The following is a 14,554-nucleotide window of genomic DNA, read 5'->3' as shown; positions in this document are numbered from 1 at the left end:
GCTTTGAGCTGTCAGCACACAGCCTGATGTGGGACTCAAACTTACTAACCATGAGATTGTGACTTGAGCTGAAGTCAGATGTTTAACTGACTGAGCCACCCAGGCATCCCTAGAGATAATTGTTTTAATTTTGGAATGTTTCATCTAAGTTTTTGTTTTTTTTTTAATTTTTGTTTTTTTTCAACGTTTATTTATTTTTGGGACAGAGAGAGACAGAGCATGAACAGGGGAGGGGCAGAGAGAGAGGGAGACACAGAATCGGAAACAGGCTCCAGGCTCTGAGCCATCAGCCCAGAGCCCGACGCGGGGCTCGAACTCACCGACCGCGAGATCGTGACCTGGCTGAAGTCGGACGCTTAACCGACTGCGCCACCCAGGCGCCCCTCATCTAAGTTTTTTTAATTCAATTACATCACAATTCTTAGCAGGCCCTGTTGACATTAGGAAATTTCTTATCTTTCTACTAGAGAACAAATCATTCTAGGTGATTCAGATAATTACTTAAATGCTAAATAACTTAATCCAGTATTTTTTTTACTTTATTTTCTTCTTTCTTTCATTTGTAACTCCTAAGAACAACAGTAAGAATTAACTTAGTTATCCTAAATAAACAACTGCTAATTAATAGTAAAAAGAATTACATAACACACTGTGAGAGTCATGGATAGTTCTCTAAATTTGATTCACTTTGCTATTTAATTCTCCTTTTTCATCTTAAATAATAATGTAAGATTTTTTATTATCACATGGATGTTTCATGTAACTACATAATTATATGCACTTATAATAATTATGGATCATAATTAGAACAGGTAATTACTATGTGAGCATATTTAATTACATGGTTGAACACTTAATGCATGCAAATGTACTTTGCACTTGAGAGTAATATATGCTGCACAATAAATAATGTTTTTGGAGCTCTTATCAAGTAAAACTCTCGAAATCAATAAAAAAAAAGTAAAAATAAATTCAGATTTCGATAAACTTGGCTTGGAACCAAATTTAGGAAGGACTAAAGTGTCTTAAAAGAGCTAAAATATATTCATTCAAGTTTAACTAAGAATTCCCAGTCTATAAAGATATATTTAATACGCAGATTGTAAAACTTATCAGTTTTAAGTTATCTCTTAGTAGTTCTGGTATTTTAAATTCTTGATATTGAAATAAAAGCTTTTATATACTGCGTTCTAAGCCAATATAGAACATAGCCAAATATTTATATCCAAACTTAATATTTTTGTATGTAAATAATCTGAATGAATAAAGAATGATTGGAAAACTTTATGAATCCAAGATTCAATATCATATATTTTTCCACATATATATACATATATACATGTGTATATACATATTTACATGTATATATCATATATATATATGTATATATATATGCCACAAACCTATTAACTCCAGATATAGCATAATTATTCCTCATTGTGTTTTTTTTAAACTTCTAAAACTTGTTCTGAATCCCGAATAAGTGCTCTGTAAAAATTTGAACCAGTCAAATGTATTGCATACCCATTATTTCCCCCACATATAATTTTTTTTCGATGTTCCTAAAGTCTGGCCTCTGTTTAACTATTCTACTAAAAATTTATCTTATTACAAACTGCTTGTTATTTGACAAAAGCAGTGAATTTTTTTCAATCCTCATATTAAGTAACCTTTCTAATATTTTCTGTTTTTACAGTCTTTTTTTTTTTTAACTTCCTGAGTTTTCCTTCTATAGGATGCTTTCACTTAGATCAGAAAATTTTAGGAAGATGGTGGCATAGGAGGATGCTGGGCTCACCTCATCCTGCCAATTGCTTAGATTCCACCCACATCTGCCCAAATAACCCAGAAAACCACCAGAAGACTAGCAGAATGGACTCTCTGGAGCCAAACATAGACAAGAAGCCCATGGGGGAGGGTAGGAAGGGCAGAGAGGCAGTGCGTTCTACGTGGACTGGCAGGAGGGAGCCAGAGCGGTGGAGGGGCAGCCCACTGTGCAAGGCAGAGCCCCCGAAGTCTGGCTTGCAAAAGCGGAGGGGCCGGACTGTGTGAGTTCTGACAGCCAGTGGGACTTAACATCTGGAACGTTAAAAGTATACAGTTCTGTTCTCAAAGAGCGTGGAGGGTGAGAGTGCACTGGGAGGGAGTGTTGTTAAGCCCTGGAAGACAGAGGTCAGCTCGGCAGCAGAACAAAGGCACTGGCAAACACCATTTCCCTCTCCCATCCCCCAGCTGAAATTCCAAAGGGAACCAGTTCCTGTCACAGAAATTGCTTGAACTGCTTAAATGCCCAACACTGTGCCACTAGGGATCCATCCCTCCCACAGGTTTGCCTCACTACCGGTGCTGCAGGGGACCAACCACAACAAAGCAAGCTGAGCCTTCCCCTCCCACCCTTGTGCACCTTGGGTATCCACCCCGGCTAATACGACCTTGGCCAGATCCCATAGAAGCATCACCGCAAGCCTGGCAGTGTGCAAGTAGCCCAGACAGGGGCCACACCACTCCACAGTGACACAAGTTACTCCAGACAGCACAGGGGAAGTGCCTTTCAGTTTGGAACCACCGCAGGGACTACCCAAAATGATGAAACAGAAGAATTCTCCTCAAAAGAAACTCTGGGAAGTAGCAACAGCTAATGAATTGATCAAAAATGATTTAAGCAATATAAAAGAACAAGAATTTAGAATAATAGTCATAAAATTAATCACTGGGCTTGAAAAAAGCATAGAGGACAGCAGAGAATCTATTGCTACAGAAATCAAGGGACTAAGAAATAGTCATGAGGAGCTAAAAAATGCTATAAATGAGGTGCAAAATAAAATGCAGCTGACCACAGCTCGGATTGAAGAGGCAGAGACGAGAATATGTGAATTAGAAGATAAAATTATGGAAAAAGAGGAATCTGAGAAAAAAAGAGATAAAAAAGTTCCAGGAGTATGAGGGGAGAATTAGAGAACAAAGTGATGCAATCAAACGGAACAATATCCGTATTATAGGAATTTCAGAAGAAGAGATAGAGAAAGGGGCTGAAGGTGTACTTTAAAAAATCATAGCTGAGAACTTCCCTGATCTGGGGAAGGAAACAGGCATTGAAATCCAAGAGGCACAGAGAATTCCCTTCAGCCATAACTTGAATCGATTTTCTGCACAACATACCATAGTGAAACTGGCAAAATACAAGGATAAAGAGAAAATTCTGAAAGCAGCTAGGGATAAACAGGCTCTAACTTACAAAGGTAGACCATAAGAGTAGTCGCAGACCTATCCACTGAAACTTGGCAGGCCAGAAAGGAATGGCAGGAAATCTTCAATGTGATGAACAGAAAAAATACGCAACCAAGAATCCTTTATCCAGCAAGTCTGTCATACAGAATAGACGGAGAGATAATGGTTTTCCCAAACAAACAAAAACTGAAGGAATTCATCACCACTACACCAGACCTACAAGAGATCCTAAGGGGGATTCTCTGAGTTAAATATTGCAAGGACCACAAAGTACCAGAGACATCACTATAAGCATGAAACCTACAGACATTACAATGTCTCTAAACCCATATCCTTCAATAATAACATTGAATGTAATTGGACTAAATGCTCCAACCAAAAGACATACGGTATCAGAATGGATAAAAAACAAGGCCGATCTATTTGCTGCCTACAAGAAACTCATTTTAGACCTGAAGACACCTTCACATTGAAAGTGAGGGGATGGAGAAGTAGCTATCATGCTACTGGAAGTGAAAAGAAAGCTGGAGTAGCCATACTTATATCAGACAAATTAGACTTTAAATTAAAGGCTGTAATAAGAGATGAAGAAGGGTATTATATAATAATTACAGGGTCTATCCATCAGGAAGAACTAACAATTATAAATGTCTATGCGCCGAATACGGGAGCCCCCTAATATATAAAACCATTAATCACAAACATAAGCAACCTTACTGATAAGAATGTGGTAATTGCAGGGGACTTTAATACCTCACTTACAACAATGGATAGGTCATCTAGACACAGGATCAATAAAGAAACAAAGGCCCTGAATGATACATTGGATCAGATGGACTTGACAGATATATTTAGAACTCTGCATCCCAAAGCAACAGAATATACTTTCTTTGCGAGTGCACACGGAACATTTACCAAGATAGAGCACATACTGGGTCACAAAACAGCCCTTCATAAGTATAAAAGAATTGAAATCATACCATGCACACTTTCAGACCACAATGCTATGAAACTTGAAATGAACATTGGAAAAATGGAAAACTTCCAAAACCATGGAGGTTAAAGAACACCCTATTAAAGAATGAATGGGTCAACCAGGCAATTAGAGAAGAAATTTAAAAATATATGGAAAAAAATGAAAATGAAAATACAACATTCCAAATGCTTTGGGATGCAGCGAAGGCAGTCCTGAGAGGAAAATACATTGCAAATCAGGCCTATCTCAAGAAACACGAAAAATCCCAAATACAAAATCTAACAGCACACCTAAAGGAAATAGAAGCTGAACAGCAAAGACACCCCAAACACAGCAGAAGAAGAGAAATAATAAAGATCAGAGCAGAAATAAATAATATAGAATTAAAAAAAAACAGTAGAGCAGATCAATGAAACCAAGAGTTGGTTTTTTGAAAAAATAAACAAAATTGATAAACTTCTAGCCAGGCTTCTCAAAAAGAAAAGGAAGATGACCCAAATAGATAAAATCATGAAGGAAAATGGAATTATTACAACTAATCCCTCAGAAACACAAGCAATTATCAGGAAATACTATGAAAACTTATATGACAACAAACTGGACAACCTGGAAGAAATGGACTAATTCCTAAACACCCACACTCTTCCAAAACTCAATTAGGACGAAAGAGAAAGCTTGAACAGACCCATAACCAGTGAAGAAATTGAATCGGTTATCAAAAATCTCCCTACAAATAAGAGTCCAGGACCAGAAGGCTTCCCAGGGGAATTCTACCAGACGTTTAAAGCAGAGATAATACCTATCCTTCTCAAGCTGTTCCAAAAAATAAAAAGGGAAGGAAAACTTCCAGACTCATTCCATGAAGCCAGCATTACTTTGATTCCTAAACCAGACAGAGACCCAGTAAAAAAAGAGAACTACAGGCCAATATCCCTGCTGAATATGGATACAAAAATTCTTAATAAGATACTAGCAAATCAAATTCAACAGCATATATAAAGAATTATTCACCATGATCAAGTGGGATTCATTCCTGGGCTGCAGGGCTGGTTCAACATTCACAAATCAATCAATGTGACACATCACATTAATAAAAGAAAAGAAAAGAACCATATGATCCTGTCAATCGATGCAGAAAAAGCATTTGACAAAATTCAGCACTTTTCTTAATAAAAACCCTCGAGAAAGTCGGGATAGAAGGAACATACTTAAACATCATAAATGCCATTTATGAAAAACCCACAGCTAATATCATCCTCAATGGGCAAAAACTGAGAGCATTCCCCCTGAGATCAGGAACATGACAGGGATGTCCACTCTCACCGCTCTTGTTTAACATAGTGTTGGAGGTGCTAGCATCAGCAATCAGACAACAAAACGAAATCAAAGGCATCAAAATTGGCAATGATGAAGTCAAGCTTTCACTTTTTGCAGATGACATGATATTATACATGGAAAATCCAATAGACTCCACCAAAAGTTGCTACAACTCATACATGAATTCAGAAAAGCCGCAGGATACAAAATCAATATACAGAAATCAGTTGCATTCTTATACACTAATAATGAAGCAACAGAAAGACAAATAAAGAAACTGATCCCATTCACAATTGCACCAAGAAGCATAAAATACCTAGGAAAAACCTAACCAAAGATGTCAAAGATCTGTATGCTGATAACTATAGAAAGCTTATGAACGAAATTGAAGAAGATACAAAGAAATGGAAAAACATTCTGTGCTCATGGATTGGAAGAATAAATATTGTTAAAATGTCAATACCACCCAAAGCAATCTACACATTCAATGCAATCCCAATCAAAATTGCACCAGCATTTTTCTCAAAGCTAGAACAAGCAATCCTAAAATTCATATGGAACCACAAAAGGCCCCGGATAGCCAAAGGAATTTTGAAGAAGAAGACCAAAGCAGGAGGCATCACAATCCCAGACTTTAGCCTCTACTACAAAGCTGTCATCATCAAGACAGCATGGTATTGGCACAAAAACAGACACATAGACCAATGGAATAGAATAGAAACCCCAGAACTAGACCCACAAACGTATGGCCAACTCATCTTTGACAAAGCAGGAAAGAACATCCAATGGAAAAAAGACAGTCTCTTTAACAAATGGTGCTGGGAGAACTGGACAGCAACATGCAGAAGGTTGAAACTAGACCACTTTCTCACACCATTCACAAAAATAAACTCAAAATGGATAAAGGACCTGAATGTGAGACAGGAAACCATCAAAACCCTAGAGGAGAAAGCAGGAAAAAACCTCTCTGACCTCAGCTGCAGCAATTTCTTACTTGACACATCTCCAAAGGCAAGGGAATTAAAAACAAAAATGAACTATTGGGACCTCATGAAGATAAAAAGCTTCTGCACTGTGAAGAAAATAATCAACAAAACTAAAAGGCAACCAATGGAATGGGAAAAGATAATTTGCAAATGACATATCGGATAAACAGCTGGTATCCAAAATCTATAACGAAATCACCAAACTCCACACCTGAAAAACAAACAATCCAGTGAAGAAATGGACAGAAGACATGAGTAGACACTTTTCTAAAGAAGACATCCAGATGGCCAACAGGCACATGAAAAGATGCTCAATGTCGCTCCTCATCAGCGAAATACAAATCAAAACCACACTCAGATATCACCTCATGCCAGTCAGAGTGGCTAAAATGGACAAATCAGGAGAGTATAGATGCTGGCGAGGATGTGGAGAAATGGCAACACTCTTGCACTTTTGGTGGGAATGCAAACTGGTGCAGCCGCTCTGGAAAACAGTGTGGAGGTTCCCCCCAAAATTAAAAATAGATCTATCCTATGACCCAGCAATAGCACTGCTAGGAATTTAGCCAAGGGATACAGGATTGATGATGCATAGGGGCATTGTACCCCAATGTTTATAGCTGCACTTTCAACAATAGCCAAATTACAGGAAGAGCCTGAATGTACATCAACTAATGAATGGATAAAGAAATTGTGGTTTATATATACAATGGAATACTATGTGGCAATGAGAAAGAATGAAATACAGCCTTTTGTAGCAACATGGATGGAACTGGAGAGTGTTATGCTGAGTGAAATAAGTCATGCAGAGAAAGACAGATACCGTATGTTTTCACTCTTTGTGGATCCTGAGAAACTTACCAGAAGACCATGAGGGAGGGGAAGGGAAAAAAAAAAAGTTAGAGAGGGAGGGAGCCAAACCATAAGAGACTCTTAAAAACTGAGAATAAACTGAGTGTTTATGGGGGGTGGGAGGGCGGGGAGGGTGGTTGATGGGTATTGAGGAGGGCACCTGTTGGGATGAGCACTGGGTGTTGTATGGAAACCAATCCAACAATAAATTTCATATTTAAAAAAAAGAAAAAATTTTAGACAATTAAAGATGCAGCATGCATGGACACTGAAGACTAAAGGATGCAGTAGAAGAATAATTACACCATTTAATAGATCTACATGTGATTGAGCTTTTATACCTTAGTTCCTTTCTCTAAATCTATAAATGCATAATTTATGTAAAATTTGTAGTAATAATATTGCCTACTAATAACATTATTGTGTGGATTAACTAAAATACTCCTGAAATGTTGAAGTTTCAATAAACAGAATATATGGGAAGATAATATCTAATATATATGGAATATATTTTATACCAGGCTTCTTTCTAGAAGTAAATTAACTCATTTAATCTTTGTACACCCTATGTGGACAGATGTAATTGTCATGACCATTTTATAGATAACAAAGTTAAAAGAGTGCCTTTTTGATGCCAAGAGATTAATGGCAAATATATTATCCATGTAAAATAAAATTTAAAATCACACAGTTTAATTGAAAAAGAAACAAAAAGCTTAACTCAAAGGAATAATCTTTAAAAAATGATAATAGTGTATAGTCACAGATTTGGGAAGATTTTTGTCTGCTGAAGGATTCTTTACAATATTTCCCATTTAGTGTAACCCATGTAACTGTTTTTTGTAATTATATGTAAGGCTGATTGTAGCCATTATTTCAAACCACTAAATAACCACTTAGATTAAAATAAAATACTTTGGATTTTAAATAAATACAGTTCACTAGAACGAGGTAGAAATACAAAGCATTTATAAAAGAATGGTGTTTTTGATGACTGTACTTTGCATATATTCTCTGAAGTTTCCTGGTGCAAATTGTCACCTGTAGTCTCACTTCTATAGGAAATATCTTTACTGTGTAACTATCTTTTGCTTTTACCTGTGGGCACTCTATGCACCCTAATGGACAATCACCTATTCCATTTCAGGAATATTATGCTGTAAAACTACCTATTTACAATGTGATCTTTCACAAGTTAAAGTTTCACACATAAACCATATAGCTATCCATGCTTATAGCTCAATATTTATTTTTTATTATTTTTTAATGTTTTTATTTTTTATTTTTGAGAGGGGGAAAGACAGAGCATGAGTGGGGGAAGGGCAGAGAGAGAGGGAGACATAGAATCTGAAGCAGGCTCCAGGCTCTGAGCTGTCAGCACAAAGCCTGACATGGGGCTCAAACGCATGAACCATGAGCTCATGACCTGAGCTGAAGCGGGATGCTTAATCGACTGAGCCACCCAGGCACCCCACAAAGCACAATATTTATTAAAAGTTCTTACATGTGGTATGGTTAAGGGCTTTGTAGATGCTCAGGTTTTGTTTTGTTTAGGTTTTGTTTGGTTGTTTGTTTATTGTCCTTGTTTTTCCTCAAACGGTAATTTCCTAGCTTGCACCTTGCTTTGTGAAAGTAATTTAAGGATAAAATTCCCTTAAAAACAAACCTGTTGGTGTCCAAATATTAAGTAAGTAGATAGCAAAGGGAAAAAAAATAAAATGATCTGTTTCTGATAAATTTTGTTAAAGGTTAAAGGGAAGTTATTCTACACTGTTATGTAAGGCTCTTTTAGATTACTGTAGTAGTAACGGTACTAATCACTAGGAAATGAAAGGATAATCAAGTGATTCTGTGTTTCATACTCTTAATTCATCCCAATCTAGAACTAAGACTTTATAGAAGCTATATTTCTGAAGGAAGAATATTTAGGATTCCTTCAGAATTCAGACTTGGTAATAGCAACATGACTTTTCCTTCTTATAGCCATAAGAATATTAAACATAAAAATATCATTTTCAATGTTTCTTTTCAATCTCTATTAGGACCACTCAGACGATGCTTTATTATAATCTTCTTAAAATTTCTATTGTCAAGATTCCCAGTGAGTTTATGATGACAAATCCAATGGTTACCACTCCATTCTCCTGTCAGCAGCATGTGACATAGATAAACCCACCCTCACTCCTGGAAGATTTTCTTAACTTATCTAGAAAGACACCACACACTTTTGGTTATGGCTATGCCACTTTGGTTGTCCTTTGGTCATTCACAATTTTTTTTCTTTTCTTTTTTTTTTCTCTTTTTTCATACTATCTCCTAGAACTTAATGTTGCAGTATTGGTGCTCAAAAATATCAGAACAAACATTTTTTTTAAACGGTGCAAAGAAGTTATCAAAGATAATCATCTGTTGATTCTTAAAGCAGGTCACAACAAATTTCAAAATATTGAAATCATATGGAGAACGTCTGCATTCACAGTGCAATTAAATTAAAAATTAAGCACAAAAATGATTAGTAGATAATCCACATTTTTTGTTTTTATTTTTTTAATGTTCGTTTTTGAGAGAGAGAGAGCAGGGGAGGGGCAGAGAGAGACAGGGACAGAGGATCCAAAGCGGGCTCTGTGCTGACAGCAGAGAGGCTGATGTGGGGCTCAAACTCACAAACCATGAGATCATGACCCCAGCCCAAGTCAGATGCTTAACCCACTGAGCCACAGAGGTGTTCCCACATGTTTCTAAATTAAGCAATTTCCTTCTAAAGAAACCATGGATCATGTTTTATGTTAAAACATTTGTTAAATTTTTATGCATTTGATAACATTTGAACACAATAAAAATACAAATGTCAGCATACTTAATGTTCTTATAAAATGGTGCAAGTAAGGTGAGGCATCAAAAAATATTTATTCATATGGCACACTAGAATGCCTCTAAATATACATCCTTACAATCAATAAAAAGGCTCATAGCCCAAAAGAAAAATATGAAAATAGTGAATTAAAAATTAATAATAGAAAATAAAAATAGTCAATGATCATACACATGAAAATATATTAAAAATGTGATCTCCTTTATTTACTTATGTGAGGGCCAAGGACAGACTGTCCCAAGATGGGCCACTTTGGCATAAAGATTATTTTTCGTTAAAAATAATCAAAATCCAACAGATGTAGGAAAGAGCAGTCTCTCTGCCTCCCCCTCAGATGTCTAAATTTACATTGGAAAGGAGAACCTGTTCCAGGAAGAGAGCTATTAACTGAGCCAACCTTTGTTTTTCCAAACATCTCCTTTCAGCTTCTTGCTAAAGATCTATCTCCCCTTTGCATCCCCAGAGCCCTACCTCTCTCCTTAGCTCATATAAGCCTCACGTTGCCTCCTTGTCTTTGAATTTTCATGTATATGTGGATTCCCTCTACATAAGCCTATTAAATTTAATTTTCTCCTATTAATTTTTCTCAGGTCAATTTGATTCTAAATCCAGCAGAAGGACCATAGGGCACAGGAAGGTCTTTCACCCCAACACTTACCTGATTGGCTGTACCTTGCTTTGGTGATAATAATATGATTGTCATTTGATAATCTGTATTTTGTTAGTGATTTGTCAGTATATCTCAAAATATAAATACTGCATTTCCTTGGAACTAATAATTTCAATTCTAGGGGTTTATTCTGAATAGATAATAAATGTAAATGCAAAAATTCAATCAAACATTTTTTTTACTTGTTCTTAGCCAAAGGGCTGAGATGCGATCAAACTTTTTTTAATGATCAGATGATTCTATATAAACTAAAATTTCATAAGTAGAGGATTGACTAAATTGGGATAAATTTGGATGAATACCCCTACATATTAGTTTAGATGTTAAGAATAATTGATGAGAGGTGTCTGGATGGTTCAGTTGGTTAAGTGTCTTGCTCTTGATTTTGACTCAGGTTGTGACATCAAGATTCATGGAATTGAGCCCCACATTGGGCTCTGTGCTGACAGCATGGAACCTACTTGGGATTCTCTCTCCTTCTCTCTCTGCTCCTCCCCAGGTTGTGCATGCTCATACACTCTCTCTCTCTCTCAAAATAAATAAATAAATAAATAAATAAATAAATAAATAAATATATTTTAAGAGTTTAAAATACATATGTATATATATAAATATATGATGATGACATTAAACGAGAAAAATCATAGCTGTGTGACCTTGAAAATAATTCATAAACGAAGGAGTTGTCTTTATCTATAAAATAGAGATAATGATTATTAGGATATAAGGTCATTTTAAATAATAAAAGGCATAATAATTATAACAACCAACATTTAACATTTGTTATATGCTGCTTATATTGCTATATGTCTGGCACATGGTAAGTGCTTACTGAATGGTAACACTTTGTTAAAATATTGACAATATTGTAAAATATTTTGAAAAATATTTTGAAAAAAATATTTATGGATGAGAAAGAAGCCATGAAAACTTTTTAGTCACTAAAGATGCATAAAGCAGCACATCTTGTTCCATTTTTGTAAAATCATTTGTTTGTGTATGTGTGTAACAGAGTGATATCTGAATGATTTTATCAGAAGGGCTAACAATGTTACAACTGGATAGTGGGTCTTGAAATTATTTTTACGTTACTGTTTGGATCTTTCAGTATTTTATTTTATTTTATTTTATATTATATTATTTTAATTCATTTTATTTTATTTTTATTTTAAAGAGAGGGAGAGAGTACGTGTGAGCTAGGGACAAAAGCAGAGGGAGGGAGAGAGAAAGAGAGAGAGAGAGAGAGAGAGAGAGAGAGAGAGAGAGAGAGAGAGATCTTAAGCAGGCCCACACTCAGGGCAGAGTCCGACGACATGGGGCTCTACCCCATGACCCTGGGATCATGACTGGAGCCGAAATCAAGAGTCGGATGCTCAACTGACTGAGCCACCTAGGCACCCAGAGAATTTGATAATTTTAAAATAAGCAGGTTGTGTTAAAACAGGAAAACAAATGAAACAATTTTAATTTTGGAAAACTAGTAATGTATTGCATTAACAAGTTTCCTTGCGAGTAAATTAGGAAATCTTGGTGCTGTATTCAGGAGACCATTTATTTGAAAACATGAGTAAAAAAAGTAAGGGTAAGGATTATATAATTAAATAAAAGTTTTAATAGAATATAGTTTATATTCAAGGTAACTGTGTTTTTTAAAGTCTGCAGAGATACCTTGGTGGCCCAGACAAACGTCTGACTGTGGCTCAGGTCATGACCTCATGGCTAATGAGTTCAAACCTCTCATGGGGCTCTGTGCTGACAGCTCAGAGCCTAGAGTTTGCTTTGGATTCTGTGTCTCTCCCTCTCTCTGCCCCTCCCCTGCTTGCTCTCTCTCTCTCTCTCTCTCTCTCTCTCAAAAATAAGTGAACATTAAAAATAAATGTAAAACTGTGATCTGGCAACTCTTAGATTAGAATCAGTTGTAACAATACAAATTAAAATGCTGATTATATTTCCAGTTAATATTTTTGAGGAGCCATAGTAAATTAAGTGTTCAAATGCATAAGACTGCCTGATATGCTTACCTCTTAAGCTTTTAACCGTTATTCTCTCTTTCTTAAACATTTTGCTGCGATTCAAATCCTCTTCATTAATTTTCTAGCTATGAATATATATTTCCCTACCTTCTTTCTTCCATGAGGGCATTTTCCATTATATTTACCATTCTAAAAAGGACATGGAATTTTCCTTCCTCTCACCATGATCATTCACTTTTTTCCATGAGACCATCTGCCTAATAGGCTTTGCTCTTTGAGATTACCATTGTAGATTCTTCTGTACATCCCCAGAGACTGTGATCCATGTTTTCTCATCATTAATGAAAATCCTTCTCATTTGAAGCAGATTTTAGCAACAAGTTTTTTCTGCATGCTCTTATAAAATTTACATACAGAACAGTATGCTCATTTTCCATCCCTCTGGCATTAACATATATTGAGCACACAGGATTTTGTTCCCCCACCCGATTCACACTTGTAGCTCTCTATAGGATTAAAAGATTAGTGTGTATTAGCATAAACTCTAAGAAAACAAGGTGTTGTGGTATGAGTTGATATTAATCAAATAAAAAATTGTTAAGTCCATGATTGCATCAGTGAGTTTTTAAAAGAAATGTACTATATCTTCAAGAAAATAATGTTTTAAGAATATATAACAACTATATTAGAGCGATAGCACTGTAATTTTAAATAAGAATGGAAGGAAATTTCATTTTGGCACTTAGATCCAATGATAATTGGCACTGGCGTATTCTTTTTTTTTTTTTTAATTTTTTTTTAATTTTTTTTTTTAACGTTTATTTATTTTTTTGGGACAGAGAGAGACAGAGCATGAACGGGGGAGGGGCAGAGAGAGAGGGAGACACAGAATCAGAAACAGGCTCCAGGCTCCGAGCCATCAGCCCAGAGCCCGACGCGGGGCTCGAACTCACGGACCGCGAGATCGTGACCTGGCTGAAGTCGGACGCTCAACCGACTGCGCCACCCAGGCGCCCCAAGCACTGGCATATTCTAAAAACATGTGAAGGATTCCTCTTTGAGCTGAAGCAGGGCATTTTGCATCCTTAATAATCCTGCATTGCATTTAAGATTGAGACCCCTGAGTCTTGCAATAACTAGCAAATCTTCCTTAATCCCCAGTTCCCTTTATCTGAAATTCTAATACATGTAGATTTACTTTATGTAACTTTTCAGCCTTTTGTGCCCTAAAACATTCTAACATTTTGAGGTCTAATAGAGAAATGATTGAAGTAGAAAGAAAACTTTATATGTAACCCCTTAAACGTGTTCTTATCAAAAGCAATATTAAAAGCACTACACGATTTTGATGAAAAGATGTTACCAAGAGATAGGGATTTTATTTCTGGTTCTGGCGGTAATGGTGACTTCGTTTCTCAGAATTCTAACTGGCTGGCTCTTATGTAAAAGAGGGGGGCCAAACGGGATAATTTTAAAGGTCCCCTAAAAGCTCTTTTCAAAAATCAATCTTTCTACGTTATAGGGTTATATACGCTGTATTAACAAAAAGAGTTCCATACAAGAGGGATAGATTTAAAAATCTATGATATTGTAAAATTTACTTTTGAAATTATTGGAGCTCTCGTTGATGATTCTTTTTTTTTTTTAATTTTTTTTTCAACGTTTATTTATTTTTGGGAC

General features: G+C 36.0%; 1 pseudogene; it reads left to right on the top strand.

Moving 5' to 3' along the window:
* The window catches only part of LOC121036487 (heterogeneous nuclear ribonucleoprotein A1-like), a 45,709-nt pseudogene that overhangs the window by 24,930 nt on the left and 6,225 nt on the right, over positions 1-14,554 (top strand).

The sequence above is a fragment of the Herpailurus yagouaroundi genome, unplaced genomic scaffold (assembly GCF_014898765.1).
Source record: "Herpailurus yagouaroundi ecotype Mexico unplaced genomic scaffold, PumYag 162, whole genome shotgun sequence".
Classification (NCBI taxonomy): domain Eukaryota; kingdom Metazoa; phylum Chordata; class Mammalia; order Carnivora; family Felidae; genus Herpailurus; species Herpailurus yagouaroundi.
The sequence above is the reverse complement of the archived record's forward strand: the minus strand, read 5'-3'. Positions and strand labels throughout refer to the sequence as shown.